The sequence below is a fragment of the Elephas maximus genome, chromosome 14 (assembly GCF_024166365.1).
Source record: "Elephas maximus indicus isolate mEleMax1 chromosome 14, mEleMax1 primary haplotype, whole genome shotgun sequence".
Lineage (NCBI taxonomy): Eukaryota > Metazoa > Chordata > Mammalia > Proboscidea > Elephantidae > Elephas > Elephas maximus.
Window position 1 is genome coordinate 30,474,412 of NC_064832.1, and position 22,414 is coordinate 30,496,825.

Below are 22,414 nucleotides of genomic sequence, written 5' to 3' on the forward strand. Positions count from 1 at the left end.
TTAACATGTTCAAGAATGAACTCATTACCTTCTCACCAACAACTGTGGCTCCTTCAATGTCCACTTTGCTTAACTGTGTTATCAACCACCTAATATTCCACAATACAAATCTTAGATTATCCTCAGTTACCTTCTGTTCCAGTCAGGCATATACTCTCAAGATCCTTCATTTTATTTTTATTCCTTTTATTTTTAATGTATTTGTCTTTATAGTAAAATTGGTTTTTTTGTAGATAGCATATAGTTGGCTCTTGCTTTTTTATCCAATGTGACAATCTCTGACTTTTAATTGGGGTGTTCAGACCACTTATATTTAACGTAATTGTTAATATGGTTAGTTTAAATTCTACATCTATTTGTTCCATCTATTCTCTGTTCTTTTTTTTTCTGTCTTCTTTTGTATTAACTGAGTAATTTTATGATTCCATTTTATCTCCATAGTAGGCTTATTGGCTATAACTTTTTTTTTTTAGATGGTTTAGGGTCTATAACATTAACTTGTAACAGTCTATCTTCAAGTAACATTATAAAAAAAAATTTTTTTTTTTTTTTTAATACACATATACTATAAGAAACTTAAAACAAAGACCATTTCTCCTCTCCTGGCCTTTATGCTATTGTTGTCATACAGTTTACTTCTATATTCTTTACAATACGTTGTTATTGTTTTTGATCTAACACCAGCTAGACATATAGTGTCCACCTATATTTTTCGCCTCTTGGATTTATTGGGAAGCTGCTTTCCCACTAACAGTACATGCTGCTGGCAGGTGGGGACCTGTACAACTGTTTGAAACTGAAGAAATGGGTGTGTGCCACAAATTACTGTTTTTACAGGATATTGTATTAGTTGGCGCATCCTTGCAATGTGGCTGTGCAAAACTTTTGTCTCTTCTGGCTTTTGAACAGTGAGATAACCCTTGTAAGTGTATTTCTAGGTTCCTATGCATTATTTGGAAACCCTGGTGGCGTAGTGGTTAAGTGCTACAGCTGCTAACCAAGAGGTTGGCATTTCAAATCTGCCAGGTGCTCCTTGGAAACTCTATGGGGCAGTTCTACTCTGTCCTATAGGGTCACTATGAGTCGGAATCGACTCGACAGCAGGGGGTTTGGGTTGGTATGCATTATTTGGAAGTTGTGTTTCTCACAATGGTTCCATGTTCATGCAAATACCACATTTTCAGGTGCCATACATTGTATGGCCCTGTCATGGGATCTAGAAAGCAACGCAGAGTCCAGAAGGACATATGTGTTCCACATAATATGTATCAAAACACATATTACTTACCACTCTACCTATTAAACAGAGCCCTTACCTACCCACAGTAGGTACCTGAAGGCTGAGGCTCCATCCACACCACCTACTCACCTGTGAAAGGAGTCTGAGGATAGTGGTGCCTACCAGTCTTTACAGGTACAAGCACTGGTTGCCTAAGGTACAGCTGCAGAACCCAACTACTAGAGCGATCTAGAGAACAGAGATGCTCCTTCCTCACTGGCACTTGAGGGAAGGCTGTCAGCACCCTGCCCTCCTTGGAGTGTGACCCCCTGCTGCTACCAGAAACCAGTGTATACAACCATCACCATTACTCCTCTAAGATGGTAGGTGAGAGCCTACACCAGACACTAGGTGACCGACCATCAGGACACCTGAGCTGATTCTATTCAAAAACAGTGAAAGGACTCATAGGCTCATATACCTGGTAACAGCTCTAACCATTTGTTAACAGGCCATAAGTGCTTCAAAGCCTCCAACAATCAAGTTAGCACACTCTAGCAGCCCATCTAGGTATATTGAAACAAAACAAAACAAGAAGATAAAACTCAGTGACCAAATACAAAATGAATTTTTACAAGAACTTACTATAGATGGCTCAGGGACAGCAGCTGATATCAAACCACATAAAGAAGCAGACCATGATTGCTTCTACAAACCCCCAAAATAGAGAATTAAGATCTGTCCCGGATGAAGATATATTCCTGGAACTGTCTGATGTAGAATACAAAAGACTAATATACAGAATGCTTCAAGACATCAGGGACGACATCAGAAATGCAATCTGGCAGTGAACAGAAAAAGCCAAGGAACACACAGATAAAGCAGTTGAATAAATTAAAAAGATTATTCAAGAACATAATGAAAATTTAATAAGCTGCAAGAATCCATAGAGAGACAGCATTCAGAAATTCAAAAGATTAACACTAAAATTACAGAACTAGGCAACTCAACAGGAAGTCAGAGGAGCTGGAATGCAGAATAGGGGAGATGGAGGGTAAGGCAATTGGCACCAATATATTTTAAGAAAAATCAGAAAAAATAATTTTAAAAAATGAAGAAAACTTAAGAATCATGTGGGCCTCTATCAAGAAGAATGACTTGCATGAGACTGGAATTCCAGAACAGGGAGGGATAAAAGAAAATACAGAGAGAATTGTTGAAGATTTACTGGCAGAAAACTTCCCTGACATCACGAAAGAGGAAAGGGTATCTATCCAAAATGCTCACTGAACCCCATACAAGGTAGATCCCAGAAGAAAATCACGAAGACATATTATCATCAAACTTGCCAAGACCAAAGATAAAGAGAAAATTTGAAAAAGCAGCCAGGGATAAATGAAAAGTTACCTACAAAGGAGAATCAATAAGAATAAGTTCAGACTACTCAGCAGAAACCATACAGGCAAGAAAGCAATGGGATGACATATAAATAGCATTGAAGGAGAAAAACTGCCAGCCAAGAATCATATATCCAGCAAAACTCTCTCTCAAATATGAAGGCAAAATTAAGTCATTTACAGATAAACACAAGCTTAGAGAATTTGCAAAAACCAAACCAAAACTACAAGAATTACTAAAGGAAATTCTTTGGTCAGAAAATCAATAATACCAGATAACAACACAACACAAGGACACAGAACAGAGCATCCTGATATCAACTCAGGAAAATCACAAAAATAAAATAAAATTAATTTAAAAAAACCAGAAGCTCAAAACGGGGAATCACTGATGTTATTACTCAAAAGATGACAATAATCAATAAAGAGGGACTAAATACAGGAGGCATAGATCTCCCATATGGAAAGGAAATCAAGGCGATATGGGGAGATAAAGCCCCCAAAAAACCAAACCCACTGCAGTCAAGTTGATTCCAACTCATAGCGACCCAACAGGACAGAGTAGAACGACCCCGTAGCATTTGCAAGGAGCGCCTGGTGGATTCAAACGGTCAATCCTTTGGTAACTAGCTGTAGCACTTAACCACTACACCATCAGGGTTTCCACAGGGAGATGCAAGTTAGGTTTATTCTTAGAAAAATAGGGGTAAATATTAAGGTAACCACAAAGAGGACTAACAATCTCATACTTCAAAATAAAAACCAAGATAAACATAAGGACTCAGCAAAAACAAAATTCAACTACAATGAAAAAGAGGGACACAAAATTTACAAAGAAAAACTTCTCAGCACAAAAAAGTGAGTGGAAAAATGAAATTGTCAACAACACACACACAAAAAGGCATCAAAATGACAGCACTAAACTCATAACTATCTCTAATTACTCTGAATGTAAATGGACTAAATGCACCAGTGAAGAGACAGAAAATGGCAGAATGCATAAAAAAGCCATCTAGCTATATGGTGCCTTCAATGGATACACCTTAAACTTAGAGACACAAAGAAACAAAAACTCAAAGGATGGAAAAAAATATATCAAACAAGCAACAATCAAAAAGAGCAGAAGTGGCAATATTAATTTCTGATAAAACAGACTTTAAAGTTAATTCCACCACAAAGGATAAAGGACACTATATAATGATTAAAGGAACAATTTACCAGGAAGATATAACCATATTAAATATTTATGCACCAAGTGATAGGGCTGCAAAATACATAAAATAAACTCTAACAGCACTGAAAAGTGAGATAGAAACCTCCACAGTTATAGTAGGAGACTTCAACACACCACTTTCGTTGAAGGACAGGACATCCAGTAAGAAGCTCAATAAAGACATGGAAGATCTAAATGCCACAATCAAACAAGCTGACCTCATAGACATATAAGGAACACTCTACCCAACAGCTACAAAGTATACTTTCTTTTCTTGTACACATGGAATATTCTCTAGAATAGGCCACATATTAGGTCATAAACCAAGCCTTTGCAGAATCCAAAACATCAGAATATTACAAAACATCTTCTCAGACCATAAGGCCATAAAAGTAGAAATCCATAACAGAAAAACCAGGAAGAAGAAATCAAATACTTGGAAACTGAACAATACCCTCCCCAAAAAAGACTGGGTTTTAGAACACACATTAAGGAGGGAATAAAAATATTCATAGACTCCAATGAGAATGAAAACACTTCCTATCAGAACCTTTGGGACACAGTGAAAGCAGTGCTCAGAGGTAAATTTGTATCAATAAATGCACACATACAGAAAGAATAAAGGGCCAAAATCAAAGACCTGTCCCTACAACTTGAATGCACAGAAAGAGAGCAACAAAAGAAACTGTCAGGCACCAGAAGAAAACGAATAATAAAAATTAGAGCAGAATTCAATGAAATAGAGAACAGAAAAACAACTGAAAGAGTTAACAAGACCAAAACCTGGTTCTTTGAAAAAATTAACAAAACTGATAAACCATTGGCCAGTATGACTAAAGAAATACAGGAAAGGAAACAAATAGCCCGAATAAGAAATGAGATGGGTGATATCACAACAAACCCAACTGAAATTAAAAGAATCATATCGGATTACTACGAAAAATCGTACTCTAACAAATCTGAAAACCCAGAAGAAACAGATGAACTCCTGGAAACACACTACCTACCTAAACTAACACAAACAGAGGTAGAACAACTAAACAGACCCATAACAAAAAAAAAGAGATTGAAAAGGTAATCAAAAAACTCCCAACAAAAAAAAGTCCTGGCCCTGATGCCTGCACTGCAGAGCTCTACCAAATTTTCAGAGAAGAGGTAACACCACTACTACAAAAGGTATTTCAGAGCATAGAAAAGGATGGAATACTCCCTAACTCATTCTATGAAGCCAGCACATCCCTGATACCAAATCCAGCTAAAGACACCACAAAAAAAGGAAATTACAGACCTGTATCCCTCATGAACATAGATGCAAAAATCCTCAACAAAATTCTACCCAATAGAATTCAACAACGTATCAAAAAACTAATACAGCACGACCAAGTGGGATTCATACCAGGCATGCAGGGATGGTTCAACATTAGAAAACAATTAATGTAATCCACCATATAAATAAAACAAAAGACAAGAACCATGTGATTTTATCAATTGATACAGAAAAGGCATTTGACAAGTTCAACACTCATTCATGATAAAAACTCTCAGCAAAATAGGAATAGAAGGAAAACTCCTCAGCATAATAAAGGGCATTTATACAAAGACAACAGCCAACATCATCCTAAAAGGAGAGCTTCTGAAAATATTCCCCTTGAGAACGAGAACCAGACAAGGATGCCCTTTATCACTACTCTTATTCAACGTTGTGCTGAAGGTCCTAGCCAGGGCAATTAGGCCAGATAAAGAAATAAAGGGCATTCAGATTGGTAAGGAAGAATTAAAAGTATCTCTGTTTGCAGATGACATAATCTTATACACAGAAAGCCCTAAGGAATCCTCAAAAAAACTACTGAAGCTAATAGAAGAGTTCAGTAGAGCATCGGCATACAAGACAAACCAACAAAAAGAACATCGAAAAGGAAATCACCAAATCAATACCATTTACAGCTGCCCCCAAGAAGATAAAATACTTAGGAATAAATCGTACCAGAAACGTAAAAGACTTGTAGAAAGAAAACTACAAGACACTACTGCAAGAAACTAAAAGAGATCTACATATGTGGAAAAACATGCCTTGCTCATGGATAGGAAGACTTAACATTGTAAAATGTCTATTCTACCTAAAGCCATCTATAGATACAATGCAATTCCGATCCACATTCCAATGACATTTTTTAATGAGATGGAGAAACAAATCACCAGCTTCATATGGAAGGGAAAGAGGCCCCGGATAAGAAAAGCATTGCTGAAAAAGAATAAAGTGGGAGGCCTCTCTCTACCTGATTTTAGAACTTATTATACCACCACAGTAGTCAAAACAGCCTGGTACTGGTACAACAACAGATACATAGACCAACGGAACAGAATTGAGAATCCGGACATAAATCCATCCACATATGAGCAGCTAATATCTGACAAAGGCCAAAAGTCAGTTAATTGGGGAAAAGACAGTCTTTTTAAGAAATGATGCTGGCAGGACTGGATATCCATCTGCAAAAAAATGAAACAAGACCAGAAACGTAAAAGACCTGTAGAAAGAAAACTACAAGACACTACTGCAAGAAACTAAAAGAGATCTACATATGTGGAAAAACATGCCTTGCTCATGGATAGGAACCATGCACAAAAACTAAGTCAAAATGGATCAAAGACCTAAACATAAAGTCTAAAATGATAAAGATTATGGGAGAAAAAAGAGGGACAATGTTAGGAGCCCTAATACATGGCATAAACAGTATACAAAACATTACTAAAAATGCAGAAGCGAAACCAGATAACTGGGAGATCCTAAAAATCAAACACCTATGCTCATCCAAAGACTTCACCAAAAGAGTAAAAACACTACCTACAGACTGGGAAAAAGTTTTTAGCTATGACATTTCCGATCAGCGCCTGATCTCTAAAATCTACATGATTCTGCTAAAACTCAAACACAAAAAGACAAATAACCCAATAAAAAATGGGCAAAGAATATGAGCAGACACTTCACTAAAGAAGACATTCAGGCCGCTAACAGATACATGAGGAAAGTCTCATGATCATTAGTCATCAGAGAAATGCAAATCAAAACTACAATGGGATTCCATCTCACTCCAACAAGGTTGGCATTAATCCAAAAAACACAAAATAATAAATGTTGGAGAGGTTGTGGAGAGACTGGAACACTTACACACTGCTGGTGGGAATGTAAAACGGTACGACCACTTTGGAAATTGATTTGGCGCTTCCTTAAAAAACTAGAAATAGAACTACCATAGGATCCAGCAATCCTACTCCTGGGAATATATCCTAGAGAAATAAAAGCCTTTACACAAAGAGATATATTCACACCCATGTTCAATGCAGTACTGTTTACAACAGCAAAAAGTTGGAAGCAACCAAGGTGCCCATAGACAGATGAACAGATAAATGAACTATGGTATATTCACACAATGGAATACTACACATCGATAAACAACAAGGACGAATCCATGAAACTTTTCCTAACATGGAAAAATATGGAAGACATTATGCTGAGTGAAATTAGTCAGTTGCAAAAGGACAAATATTGTATGAGACCACTATTACAAGAACTGGAGAAACACTTTAAACAGAAAATATTCTTTGATGGTTACAAGAGGGGGAGGGAGGAAGAGAGGTAGAGGGTACTCTTTAATTAGATAGTAGATAAGTTTTATTTTAGGTGAAGGGGAAGACAATACACAATACAGGAGAGGTCAACACAACTGGACTAAACCAAAAGCAAAGAAGTTTCCTGAATAAACTGAATGCTTCAAAGGCCAGCGTAGCAGGGGCGGAGGTTTGAGGACCATGGTTTCAGGGGACATGTAAGACAACTGGCATAGTAGTATCTACTAAGAAAACATTCTGCATCCCACTTTGGAGAGTGGCATCTGGGGTCTTAAAAGCTAGCAAGTGGCCATCTAAGATGCATCAATTGGTCTTAACCCACCTGGAGCAAGGAAGAATGAAGAACACCAAAGACACAAGGGAATTATGAGCCTAAGAGACAGAAAGGACCACATAATCCAGAAGCTACATCAGCCTGAGACCAGAAGAACTAGATGGCGCCCGGATACAACCAATGACTGCCCTGACAGGGAACACAACAGAGAACCCCTGAGGGAGCAAGAGAGCAGTGGGATACAGAACCCAAATTCTTGTAAAAAGACCAAACTTAATGGTCAGACTAGAAGGACCCTGGAGGTCACGGTCCCCAGACCTTCTGTTACCCCAAGACAGGAACCCTTCCCAAACCCAACTCTGCAGACAGGGATTGGACTGGACTATAAGATAGAAAATGATACTGGTGAGGAGTGAGATTCTTGGCTCAAGTAGACACTTAAGACCATGTGGGCAGCTCCTGTCTAGAGGGGAGATGAGAAGGCAGAGGGGGACAGAAGCTGGCTGAATGGACATGGGGAATGCAGGGTGGAGAGAAGGAGGAGTGTGCTGTCTCATTAGGGGGAGAGCAACTAGGAGTACAAAAAAAAAAGGTGTATATAAATTTTGTATGAGAGAGTGACTTGATTTGTAAACTTTTACTTAAAGCATGATAAAAAATCAAAAAAGATTTACAGCCTTGGAAACTCTGTAAGACAGTTCTACTCTGTACTATAGGGTCACTATGAATCGGAATCAACTTGATGGCAACAGGTTTGGTTTGGTTTATTAATATATATATTAATGCTTAGTTCTGTTGTTTATTATTTGTTTTCTGCTTTCTTTGGTTTTTGTTTTCCTGTTTTTCTTTTCTTTCCTTCTTGTGGGTTACCTGAGCATTTTCTAGGATTTCATGTTCACTTATTTGCAGTGTTTTTGAGTCTATATCTTTGCATAGACTTAAAGTGATTGCTGTGAGTATAACAATACACACAAAATACAATCCACTATTATCAGTATTTTACCACTGTCTTGGTCATCTAGTGAGGCCATAACAGAAATACCACAAGTGGATTGGCTTTAACAAAGAGAAATTTATTTTCTCACAATCTAGTAGGTTAGAAGTCCAAATTCAGGGCATCAGCTCCAGGGGGAAGGCTTTGTCTCTCTGTAGGCTTTGGAGGAAGGTCCTTGTCATCAATCTTCCCCTGGAGTAGAAGCTTCTCCATGTAGGAACCCTGGGTCCAAAAGACGTGCTCTGCTCCCGGCACTGCTTTCTTGGTGGTATGAGGTCCCCAACTCTCTGCTTATTTCCCTTCATCTCTTGTAAGCTAAAAGATGGTGCAGGCTACATCCCAGGGAAATGCCCTTTACATTGAATCAGGGATGTGACCTTAGTATGGGCATTACAATCCCACCCTAATCCTCTTTAACATAAAATTACAATCACAAAATGGAGGACAACCATTCAACCCTGGGAAACATGATCTAACCAGGTTGACACATATTTTGGGGGGACACAATTCAATCCATGACAACCACCTCTTGTGAAAAATGGTTAGGTACCTTATCTTTCCCACTTTTAAATATCTTTGTCCTGAATATAAGATGGTGTTATAACTTTTGATTTAGTCACCAAATATAATTTTTCAAATTCATGAGGAAAAGGCAAGACTATGGTTTTCACCCATACTTCTGCTCTTTCCGTTGTTTCTTCCTCCTTCCTAAAGCTCCAAGATTCTTTTTTTTTTTTTTAATCATTTCTTTTCTGTCTGAAGAGCTTCCTCTAGCCAATTTTCAGGGGTAGGGCTGCTAAAAAAGAGAAAATTCTTTTAGTTTTCCTTTGTCAGAGAATGTCCTTATTTCCCCTTCATCCCTGAAGGGTAGTTTCACTGAATATAGAATTTATAGTTGATAGTTCTTTTCTTTCAGTACTTGAAAAGTTTTGTCCCACTTATTTCTGGCCTTCATAGTTTCAGATGAATAATCCACTGTCATTCAAAATGCTGTTCTCCTATAGGTAATATGCTGTTTCTCTCCAGCTGCTTTGAAGAATTTTTCATTGTCTTTAGTTTTCAAAAGTTTAATTACGATGTATGTTGGCATGAATTTCTCTGGGTTTACTCTGGGGCTTTCCCGGCTTCTAGGATTATAAATTGGTGTCATTCACCAAATTTGGGGAGTTTTTAGCCATTGTTTCTTCAAATACACTTTCAACCCCTTTCTACTTTTGTATCTGATGATATAATGTTCAATCTTTTATTATTGTCCCCCAGGTCCCTGAGGCTCTAAACTTTTTCAGTCTATTTCCTCTCTGTTGTTCAGACGGGTAAATTCTACTGATCTGTCTTCAAGTTCACCGATTCTATTCTCTGTAATCTCCACTCTATTACTGAGCCCATCCAGTGAGTTTATAATTTCTGTTATTGTATCTTCCAGCTCTGTAATTTTGATGTGGCTCTTTTTAATAATATCTATTCCTTTGCTGAGATCTTCTATTTTTTCATTTGCTTTAAGAGGATTTGTAACTGATTGTTGAAATACTTTTATGACAGCTGCTTTAGAATTCTTTTCAGAAAATTCTAACACCTGAAGAATTTTGGTGTTAGCATCAGTTGATTATCTTTTCTCATTCAAGTTATTATTTTCTTAGTTTTCTGTCTGACAGGTATTTTGATTGTATCCTGAAAATTATGTCTATTATGTTAGAATATTTAAATCTTTTATTTTATTTTAGCAGGCCTATTTTGTGTGCTATAGTTCCAATGGGATGACACAGACACACACACAGACACACAAAGAGAGGGAGGGAAAGAGGAGGGGAAGAAGGAAAAGACAGAGAGAAGGAGGGAAAGATGAGAATGGGGAGAGGAGAAAAAGTTTCTAACATAACCATATACAGTTGGACCCAGTGGTAGTATGATAAATAACAAGAAAACATGTATTTACTTGCCCTAAGTCACTTTGGAAACCCTGGTGGCATAGTAGTTAAGGGCTATGGCTGCTAATCAAAAGGTCGCCTGTTTAAATCCACCCAGTGCTCCTTGGAAACCCCGTGGGGCAGTTCAACTCTGTCCTACAGGGTCGCTATGAGTCAGAATCGACTCAATAGCCACGGGTTTGTTTGTTTGCTTTAAGTCACTTAAGAAACTCAAAATTTCTAAGAAATATTACATCAAAATTACCAGAGAAACAAAATCATCCGAAAGTATTATTAGTTATATTAACATTTTGAGGTTCTGTAAGTATAAATATAGGTAAAAACAATAAAATAATAAAAAAAAGAAATCCTTAAAACATGCTAAATTGGTATATTTTTACTTTTTAATTTTAAATATGCAAGTTTTTAACCACCCTTTAACAACACTACGCCGCTATGTTTGTAAATACTAAAACATCACTTCCTTCAGTGATAATGATCAAATACCATTGATTAAAACTGTCTTTTTAAAAAATTAAACTGACTTCCAGATTCATTAAAGATAAATAAAAGCAAGAACAAAGCCCCAAAGCACTACACTCTCACTTTTCTAATTCAACATCCTGGGCAATCAAACTCATTTACTTTTAAAAGGAAACTTCAGGACTACTCATCAGACATGGAAGGGACTGGACAATGGGTTGGAGAGAGATGCTGATGAAGAGTGAGCTACTTGTATCAGGTGGACACCTGAGACTGTATTGGCATCTCCTGTCTGGAGGGGAGATGGGAGGGTAGAGAGGGTTAGAAACTGCAAAACGGTCACGAAAGGAGAGACTGGAAGAAAGGAGCGGGCTGACTCATTAGGGGGAGAGTAAATGCGAGTATGTAGTAAGGTGTATATAAGCTTTTATGTGACAGACTGACTTGATTTGTAAACTTTCACTTAAAGCACAATAAAAATTATTTTTTTTTAAAAAAGGAAACTTCATTTTATTCTTTCCATTTTTCTTTGCAAAAAAATTATATGTTTAACACACACATTAATTATTCAATTCATACTTATAAGCTAAAAGTAATGTTATTTTACATGAAACTTTAAAGATAAAATATTTAAAGAGCTTTGCTATCAAGAGATAAAAAGTTTGCCATTCATAACAAGCATGGGTGTTTGCAGCAAGAGTAAAGACGGAGCCTCCAGGCTAATTATTTTAGTATAATCCTCTACTCAAAACAATACTGTAAATCTATTCAGAGAGATTTTAAGTTGATCTAGGCAAAACAGATACCTTCCAAGTCTACCTAAGTAACCACCAAGTAATAACCTGTGTCAGTTGGTAGCATCTGGAACAAAATGAGGAATGCTACTTCCAGACGCTGCTAGGAGAGCAACAGTGAAATAATCTGTGAAGGAAAGGTCTCCCTTTTCATTATCAAGACGAAATTCCAGAACAGATTCACTGAAATAGAATTTTTAGACATTAAAATGTAATTTTTTTATGATGCAATACAAAGCTATTGTTGGTGTGAATTGATTCGAGAGCAACAAGCTTGGTTTTCTGGTTTCGATTATTGGTGCAGTAGTTAAGGGCTTGGCTGCTTAACCAAAAGGTTATTAGCAATTCGAATCTACCAGCTGCTCCTTGGAAATCCTATGGGGCGCTTCTACTCTGACCTATAGGGTCGCTATGAGTTTCAGGAGCAGAAAATTCAGTCCCTTGAGGTAACAGTGTGCTAAGCAAAGAATAATAAGGCATGAAGCTCATCACTGAAGAGGGAGACAGAAGTCAGGGTGGAATCCGACTTGAAGCGGAGTTATTAACCTGGGGCTCCTATAGGGTCGACTCGATGGCAATGGGTTTATTATTACTGAAGTGGTTATTTCCTCATTATTATCAAGATTTTAGGAACATTTTCTTGTAACCTTTATATAAATATTGAGGTAATAAAAACAAAGTTTTAAGATATGCTTCTCCTCAAGAAGGAATAAAGATGATGAACATACTGAATAAGCCACATTATTCATTTTTTTTTTTTTTCTCGTGCAGCTGGAAACTTACCAAAAGATATATATATAACTGCCCCATACGATTTCCAAGCCTGTAATCTTCATGGAAGCAGACTGCCACATCTTTCTCCCACAGAGAGGCTGGTGGGTTCAAACTGCCAACCTTTCAGTTAGCAGCTGAGCGCTTAACCATTACAAGCACATAAAAACAAAATGCAGTGTTCTCTTCTAAACCTTAAAGATATTATTCTCTGATTTCAATTACGTAACCATAACAGTAAAGCTTGAAATTAAACATGGAAAATCATAAACAGTTTATTAGAGTAGTAGGGTTATGTTATCTTTATTCCTTTTGATTTTTTTCTGTTAAGTTTTATTATTGCTTTTGAAGAGTCCTAATAATAATGGCTCTCCTGCATTGTAAATTAAAAAAAAAAAATGAATCCTAGGGGAAAATTTTAAAACCTCATGAAATAATGTCATATGTACTTAGAAAGTAATGGAGTTGGTTCAGAGAAAGGTGAAGTCATGGTTCCAGGTAGCTCAGGAGAACTGGGTAATGAGCATGTGTCAGAATGAGAGTAAGGTCTAGAGTGACAAGAATCTGAAGGCAGACCCTAAAGTAGGATGGCATTTTATCACAGGGAAAAGACAGGTGGGTTACAAGTATCTTTAGGATTCTGGATGCTCATACAAGCACAGGTGAGACAGAAGTCAAAGAAGGCCATTAATAAGCTGTCAGGTGCCTCTGCTATCAAAGAAAGGGAGCTCAGGAGCAGAAAATTCAGTCCCTTGAGGTAACAGTGTGCTAAGCAAAGAATAATAAGGCATGAAGCTCATCACTGAAGAGGGAGACAGAAGTCAGGGTGGAATCCGACTTGAAGCGGAGTTATTAACCTGGGGCTCCTTCTAAGGAAAGATTACACTCTCCTAGAAGTATGTAGTGTTATACAAAAGAAACATCAGAAGTAGACACCCAGAATCTTATGAAATTAAAACCTTATTTATAAATGTGGCAGTCTGAAACTCCATGGGGCAGTTCTGTTCTGTTCTAAAGAGTTGTTATGAACTGGAATTGACTAGATGGCAATTGTTCTTTTACAGTGCTGTTTTTTTTTTTCTACTGTTATTTTTTAAACGCAATAATTTTTTTTCCAGAACTTTCATGGAGTCATTTTTTTTTTACATTTAAATTATGGTCCTAGTTGGAATTTTTTTTTCTAGAAAAAGTAAGTTAAAGTTCAGCTTTATTTTTTCTCTTCCACATTTGCTACCAATATGACCCACTATTATCTGCTGAATTATTCATATTTTTTCCCACCGATTTGAAACGGTAATGAATTCCCCCATGTTCAAAGTCTAGTTCTGGGCTCAACTTCACTCACAATTAAGGAAATGCAAATTAAAACGAGATACCACTTCTGACTTACTAGTTTAGCAAAGATTTAAAAGTCTAATAATAGCCTGGTTTCCGTGAGGATGTGGGGAAATAAGTACTAGTGATAGGAATACAAATTGGGAGGGGAAGACAATTTCTCTTAGGAACGAAACTGCTAGATTATATACCCCACAAATACAGTCCTACAGGTAAGCAAGGTTACGAGGATATTTACTGAAAATCTATTGGGATTTTTACTGGAGTGATGTTAAACTTATCCATTTGTCCCAGGAAATCCATATGTCTCTCTACATATTCAAGTGTTCTTTTATGGCCTTCACTGAAATTTTGTAGTCTTGTTTTATTTTCATCTAGAGTCTGTACTTTTCCTATCAAGTTTATTTCTATGATATTTCATACTATTTGCTATTGTTCTAAATGATTTTTTCCATTTCATTTTCTTTCCCATTATTGAGGATATAGAAATAAGAGGATATAGGAATCCTCTTATTTGACAAGACTGGTATCAGTTAATCAAAAAAGCAAAGCAGAAAAGCATCTTAAAGTGATACACATATTCTCTAAAACATTTTACTTGAACTTAAAAAATGAAAAAAATTCATTCAGAAATCTCTTTATGCAGGGCCTAGGTTCTTTTTTAACTAGAGTTCCAAGTTGTTTTTCTTCTATAAACCACACCACCAGTGTGCTGTCTGTGATTTTCACTGTTGTTTTTTTTTTTTTTTTAGAGCAAGGACATAAAGACAAATGCAAAGCAATCTGAGAACTAGAAAGTCAATCCTAGTTTCTACACCCCTCCACTTATCTTTTACAGAAGTAATGTACACATCCTGACAGTATTTTTTAGTAACTGGCCTTTGAGATAATCCAAAACACCGAACTCGGTTATCCTAAAAAAATCTTTTGTCTTCATATTTCATAATATTACATTAACTTGTACAACTGGCAAATGTAAATTTGGGAGCAAACACACTTAACTTTTTAACATGCATACTATTTCATTTGTCCTTCACTGTGACAAACATATGCTACCTTCAAAATGAATAAAATAAGCTTAGAATTTTAAAATTTCACTGTTCCACATTTTCTTTTGAACTGGAACAAACTTATTTCAGTTTAAGTTTCACATATTCACTGACACAATTTTTTGCAGATTCCATATTTTCAATGTTATTTTGGGTACAAGTCCAATTATGGCCAGCAAAACTTCTGAGAGAGTAACTTTAACTTTCATCACTCACAATTTGGGAACAGATTAACTCAGGTGTGCTATAAAATAGCTTCCTAATGGCAAGAAATTGGCTTCTAGGAGCATTGTGAGAGAGCAATTCTCAGTAAAAGGTAAAAAGTAGAAAGCTTATGCTTATTGAAATAAACTAAAAAGTTCCTGAATTTCTGATAATAAACTATGCTGGAAAAAGTTAAATTTACTGTTCACAGAAAACTCTTTTTCTAATTATTTGAGAGAAGCAGGTATTTCCCTTCTCTGCTTGAAACTTGGCACAGTGTGATGTACAGATGCAATTTTTTTTTAATCGTTAAAGATAAAGCATGGTTGCAGTACTATTTCAGTCTACAGACAGATGGAAACCTTTAAAAGAGTAAATTCCCACTATAATTTTAGAATTTATCTAAAAAAAAATGCTCTTTCTATACAATTTTTAAGCATAAAAAAAGAAAGCTCTTCTTTGCTTAACATTCACCTAAGCTACGAACCAAGGTTCCTATTTTACATCAGTGAGATAAAAAGGTTGGAAGCTCCCTGTTATGGTGGGAAAACCTGCCTAGAAGTCAAGGAACTAGGATTCTAGTTCCAGCTCTGGCTATAATCAGCTACAGTTAAAAACCTTAACTTCTCAGGATTTTAGTTTGCTCAGTGCTTGAGTGACTTAAGAAGAGCAGAGCTACTGAAGAAAATGAATATAAGTTGTAATGGGCTGTGGGTGGACTTTATTCTGAAGCTCTAGCATCAGAGGGTATTAAGACTAGTACAACATGTTTACTAAGAAAACTAACTCAAAAAGAGATATGATTTTTATAAGCAAAGCCTGTGCCCATTTGAAGATTTAAGCCTGCCCTGCATCACCAATGCTAAAAGGGCAGAGCAAATGTCCATTTCTTTTTCTGGCCTCCTTAACACACAGGCACATTATTTGGTCAAGGAAACAAAACAGACATCGCATTGCTCCATGCCTTTTCACCATTCAACCTTTACCTCTGGGAAAATAAGATGCAGTTACATATATGTGCACAACTCTAATTGAAATGCTAGAGTTTTACGATGTATTTTTAGTCTTCTTAGACTACTTCTTCAACTATAATAGTGTCTTTTTAAAGAGTTCTACTTTCAAAATGAATTTCCGTTTCATTTTGTTCTGAGAAGCAGAAAGGTCAGAAAGGCATATATATCCATTCTATGGTTCAGGCTAGACTTTCTTCAAGGTAAAGGCGAGATTAGAAATCAAGATGTAGATTCCCACTGAGGAAGGAAAAAAAAAGTCTGTAGATCCCAAGATTAGAATTCTTTCCATTATCCCTTTGTGAATGCATTCATTGAGTTGTATTCTTTCATTTGACAAATGTTTATAAGGAACTGGGTTGGGTACTTATTAGTAAGTTCCTTGTTCCTAGTTCTGGTTCTATCACTCTCTATCATTTAATTCCTTGTAATCCTAGGCAAATCACAACTTCTCTGAATTTCAGTTTCTTGATCTGTAAAATGGAGACAAAAATATATGGTCTTTCTGCTATTCAACATTCATGTGAAGATTAAATTAGATAAAAACCTAACGGCTGAAAAGAATTCTAGAGATACAGTTCAATACTCTCCTTTACAAATATTTATTATAGAGAAGTTAAATGATTTGTTCAAGGTCACATTAATTTTTAGTAGCACTGCTGGGATTAGAATCCTGGTCACTTAATGCCTGGTCAACTTGGCCTTTTCCCTGCACCTTGCTGTTCCTAAAATAGGGGAAAGATTTCTGAAAACTACAACCTACCCAGCCTTTCTCAACTGGATTCTAGGACCAAATTAAGCCCTTTTGCCACTAAGCATCCACTGCAAGTGATGAATTAACTCCTTGTAGGAAGTTAATTAAATTAATTAATTAGATAAATTAAATCGTCTAGGAATTTAGAGTTGAGACTAGTTACATAGCAACCTAGGGAGAATTGAGAAAACAGTCAGATAATTTTCTGTGTCTTTGGCTGAGAAACACAACATGACTACACCTAATGGGACCCCATTTTTACCAGGCGTGGCTCTAGCTTTCAAGACCTGAAATTTTAAACTTCCACTGAGCTTTGCTACAGCTACTATGACTGCTAACCAAAAGGTCAACAACTCGAATCCACCAGCTGCTCCTTGGAAGCTCTATGGGCCAGTTCTACTCTGTCATCTAAGGTCACTATGAGTCAGAATCCACTCGAGGGCAACAGGCTTTTTTTTAATTCCACTTTAAAGGGTGCCCTCCATCAGACATCATCTCCTTTGGGCCCTTTACAGACTTGGTTGATTCTCACTCCCATCTCTATGCTGTACAAACACCTATTGTTCTTTTTGGAAATTATTATTTTTAAATCTTAGTTGAATTATATGGATGTCTTAAAAGTGAGACAAACTGAGTACTGTGGAAGTTCAGAAAAGAAACTGGTGAGATTAGAGAAGACTCCATTGAAAGACGTGGTAGTATTTTAAGAGGTAGAGACGAGAGAGGGAAGATCAGCAGAAATAGGAAAGAAGATAAGGAAGGAGGGAAACTTTAGTCAAGTTGGAGATAAATGCTTACCCAAGTTTAACTCTTAGACCAAAACAGCATTCCTGCTCTATCTTAATTTCCTTTTGCCCTCTTTGCTTCAAGCTGCTTGACCATCATTCCCATCCACTTTTACTTCGTTATAATTATCATTCGTCACCCTTTAAATCTTTCTTCTTCTACTCCCACCCAACCCTATAAGCTTGTTCAGCCTTCTTTAAACTTGGATAGATGACTCATGCTCCAGTAAAAGGTAACAAACTATTAAGTGTTTACAATGACAGGAAGGTAAACCACATTAAAATTGTATCAACAGATCCATGATAATACTAAATTTGTCTAGAATTTAATACATTTTCCTCTTAGACTAAAAGATTTTTAATAGAAAATAACTATATTTCATCAATATAAATTACAAATGTTCATTTTTCTGAAACGAGAAAAGTTTTGTTTCTGAACCTAAACAAAAATTTATCATAAAGGGCCTTCAAAAAAATGGGAAAAAAACTTTTCTTCGTAAGTGTAAATCAGAGCTGAAAACAACCTAGAAGGATTAAATCTCACCATGGCAAACACTTGCTGTATTCAAAATGAATAAAATAAGTTCAGAATTTTAAAATTTCACTGTTCCACACTTTCTATCAAACTTGAACAAATTTATTTTAGTTTCAAATTTCACATACTCCCTCATGTATTTTTTTACATTTCCCACATTCTCATTGTTATTTAAGGACGAAAAAAAAAAAAATTCTTTTTTTTTTTTCCAATTATGGCCATCAAAACTTTAAATGAGAGAATAACTTTAAGGTTTAGATCAATTCACCTTCTATTAATTTTAGAGTAAAAGAACATCATATCTTATGCATGTTTTAGAAAAAAGGGGCCTTTTAAAAAATACTATTGAAATACAAAGGAGAGGTTTTTTTTTTTTTTTAAAGTTTAATATTTACAGAATAACAAGATACTAACAAAATTCTTCCTGAATTATTAGACTTCTGGCTTAAACAAAGATATTTCTTGTACATATTTCTTATACAGCCTGGTTTCAAAATTAGAAATCCTTAAGCATAAAGAATGAAAAGTGACTCCTTAATCTGTCACACCTAAAAGTGAAAAAAGAATCAACCTGGTGGCTTAAGCATGCAAAGTATTCAAAGAATCAAAATCAAATAAAGCAGCAGGAAGGCAACTTTGAACAGTCCAGCTCCTCACTTTACAGCCAAGGAACCAGAATCTGAGACAGATCATGTGATTGCCTACCAAGCTCCTCTGATTTCCTGCCTGGTGCTCTTTACATGACACTTCCACACTTCCTCATTCAAAAATAAAGTTTATGGATTTACACGTTATTGCCTACCTATAAAAACAACTCACTATTTCATTCATAAAGAATCTGTACTAGCAACTAAAAGCCTTGATTCCTACTAGTCTGTGGAAGAACTTTCAAGATGAAGGATCCAGATACATGTTCCAGAGGAAGAGCCTGCAGGATTTGCTAATCAGTCATTTCTTTAGATCAATTGTTTCTTAACTGTTTTTAGTCAGTCTTACTCGAGAATCTCATAAAAGCTATGAACCCAGTCCCAGAGGAATCAAAAATATACAATAGGGGTTTCAGAAGCTTCAAGGTCCTCAGGCAGAGATCCTTTGCATTAGGTTATCAAATTTACCCAGCATTAAACTAAATTACCATATACAATCAGACTATATTAATCTAGCAATGAACAAAATGTTTTCCCAGAACTACAATCTGACATTTGCTGCTGTTTTTAAATTAAAGGCCAATAAGAAATAACAAATTATAAATATTTCTGCCATGTTTTTTAATGGTTCATGTATAAATATTTGCAATTTCCAAGGTAAAGCAAAGTTTTTCCCTTGATAATCTGAAATGTTTCCTTTATTTAAATGAGAACTACATAATCCACTATACTGTCCTTTTTTTTTTTTTTTTTTTTTTTGCCTCTGTCAAATGCAGCAGTTTCCCTTAGCCTAGATTTTTCTAACATCATTATTTCACATGCTACCCGTTCCACCTTTCTCTCTGCCCCTGAGCTCTTGGCTCTTATTCTTTTACTAACGTGTTAATGGATTTATGTTTTAAGAATTTTTGTTTGTTTGTTTTCACATACATTTGCTACATATGAAATGAATAATTTTTAGAATACTGCATATAAATAATGCTTAGAATAATTTTTCTACATTCCTTACATTTTAGAGTTTTAACTGTATGACGCTGACATTCTTTCAACCTTTTTTTATGGAGGTATAATTTACGTATAACAAAATGCTAAAACTTAAATGTTTAGTTCCATCAGCTTTGACAGGAGGCTCACTTAAAAAATTATAATCTGCTTTAAATTTTGATTGGAAGCAAGAAGGGTATAAATGAATAAATAATTAGTTGATTCATTCAAGAGTTGTTCTGTGACAGCCTAGGGGGTGGGGTGGAATGGAAGAGGGTAGGATTAGAAATAGGGAGGCAAGATAAGATGTTATAACAACCACAGATAAGAGTGACTGAGATAGGCCAAGAAGGTGGCAGTGAGAATGAGGAAAGGGCATGATAAAAAACATGTTACTGTGAAGGCCAGAAATGAACAGTACAAAAATGAAGAGGAAGGAAGTATGGTTGAGGAACCCACCTTACATGGTGTTTGTTTATAGTGGGTATTCAATAAAGGTTTTTTTATTCATTTGACAAATATTTATTTTAAGCCTATTTTGAATCACGCATGGATGAGTCAGATTCTCTGCCTCCTCAAAGCCACAGCAATTGCAGAAATTGACCCAAAAACTCAAGCAATTTACTCAAGAGCTTTACCTGGCTTCTTTAAGTAAATGAATTTTGAAAAGTGATGTGAGGTGCATAATGAGATTCACTGTATTCCAAATTGGTTGTGCAAATTATTTCACCCCCCAAAAAATTTCATGTAAGACACAAATTGATTCCCAGATTTAACTTCCAGAAATATACAAATACCACATTAAAATAACAGTTACGGTCTTGAATAGTTTACCATATTAAGTACAGACAGTCTATTAAATACAAAACAAGGCAAAACAAACAAAAAAAAAATCATGGTATTAATCCAAGCATCTATTAAAAATACTTGATTCCCTGGGTGTATTTAAATCTCTCTGTAAGTAGTTACAGTTTTCAATCCTATGGATTTTTCAAGGTATCGAATTTTACTTTGGTTCCTTAGTTAGATGTAACATTAAATATCTTGAAAAACCCAGCATTCAATTATCTTCTTCCTGATGAAACACAGGCCCTCTGCTGCTGCTCCTCCTCAATAGCAACAACTTTCAACAAAATTCAAATTCATTCATCAGCAACAGGTGGCCATCTACAAGGGTCAAGCTTTGTGCTAAGAACTAGAAACACAAACTTAAGGAAGGATGAATATACTATAATAGCAAAAAAGCTTAATTTGATAAATAGTGAATTAACCATTTATCTCTTTTTAAGTACCAATCGATCAAACATCAAAAAGCTATAAATTAACGCTTAAGGTATATTTATTCCCGGGGGGGAAAAATCATTTCATGTGAATAACAACATGAACATATGGAAGAATATTTCAAATGTAGAGTTAATATGTTTTAATTGTTCAGCTGAAAACACTCCATGCTCAAAATAAAAGTAAAAGTAGACAAAGTTGGGCCATAAAACTGTTTCAGTTCATTATTTAATGATGATTTGTCTTGATGACTAAACAGGAGACTGTCAATTTGAAAGATTACTAAAATTTTGTATTTTTTAAAATAGCTATGACAGAAAGTTTTTCTCCAGTGAAAAAGGTTTATTAGCTACTCCTGTTTTCTTTACTACTCAGTTCCCACTACGCTTCTAATACAATCACATACATACTACTGTTCTTCCATACCAAATGTGATTTAAAAACAAAAGGCACTGCTGTCAGGTCCAAACGTGAAAGTATAAAGAAACTCAATCCTTTCAACTTAAAGTTTTCAGTTTATTCATTAAAAGTAACACATATTTTTTTGTGTGTGTCGCTTGCTTACAGATGAATTTCCTCCTTCAAGCAGTAAAAATAGATTGCAATTCAGGGAACATCCATCAACAAATGCAAAAGTTGCTGAACATGAGTAGTCCAAATTAAAAAGGCATAAAAACATATACAAAACACGTTGCTGTAACATATTACTTTTAGATTAGCTAAATAATTTATGAAGGAAAAATGAATTGCCCTTAAACTCCCTAAATTCCCTTAATTGATACCTGCAAAGAAGATTTTCAGTAAAAACTAAACCAAATTAAAAAAAAAAGTTAAACACAATCAGATCTAGCCTTTTGTGAAAAATGATAGTTTAAAACAAGACAAATGTGTCTTAGAGGTTGTGGTATCTTCAGTCCTTAAGGAAATAACATACATTCAACTACCCCATCCCTACATATACTTTCTTCTTCTGATTTCTTTGCACTTTAAAAAAGTGAGTATACTTTAAATATAAATATATAGAGAAATCACTCACAGGAACTTTTCAATGAAGACAAAATCTGAACCACATTCCAATATACAGTTAATGTCATATTAAGGGGTGTGGGAAAGGGATGGGAGGAATGAAACTAAAATTATGAACCTAAATTTTA

At 35.7% G+C, this 22,414-nt stretch overlaps 1 protein-coding gene across 2 annotated transcripts in view; it reads right to left on the reverse strand.

Annotated features, from left to right (window-relative positions):
* Positions 1 to 22,414, reverse strand: part of RB1 (RB transcriptional corepressor 1) — a 208,029-nt gene that overhangs the window by 33,985 nt on the left and 151,630 nt on the right. The gene's annotated exons all lie outside the window — the stretch shown is intronic.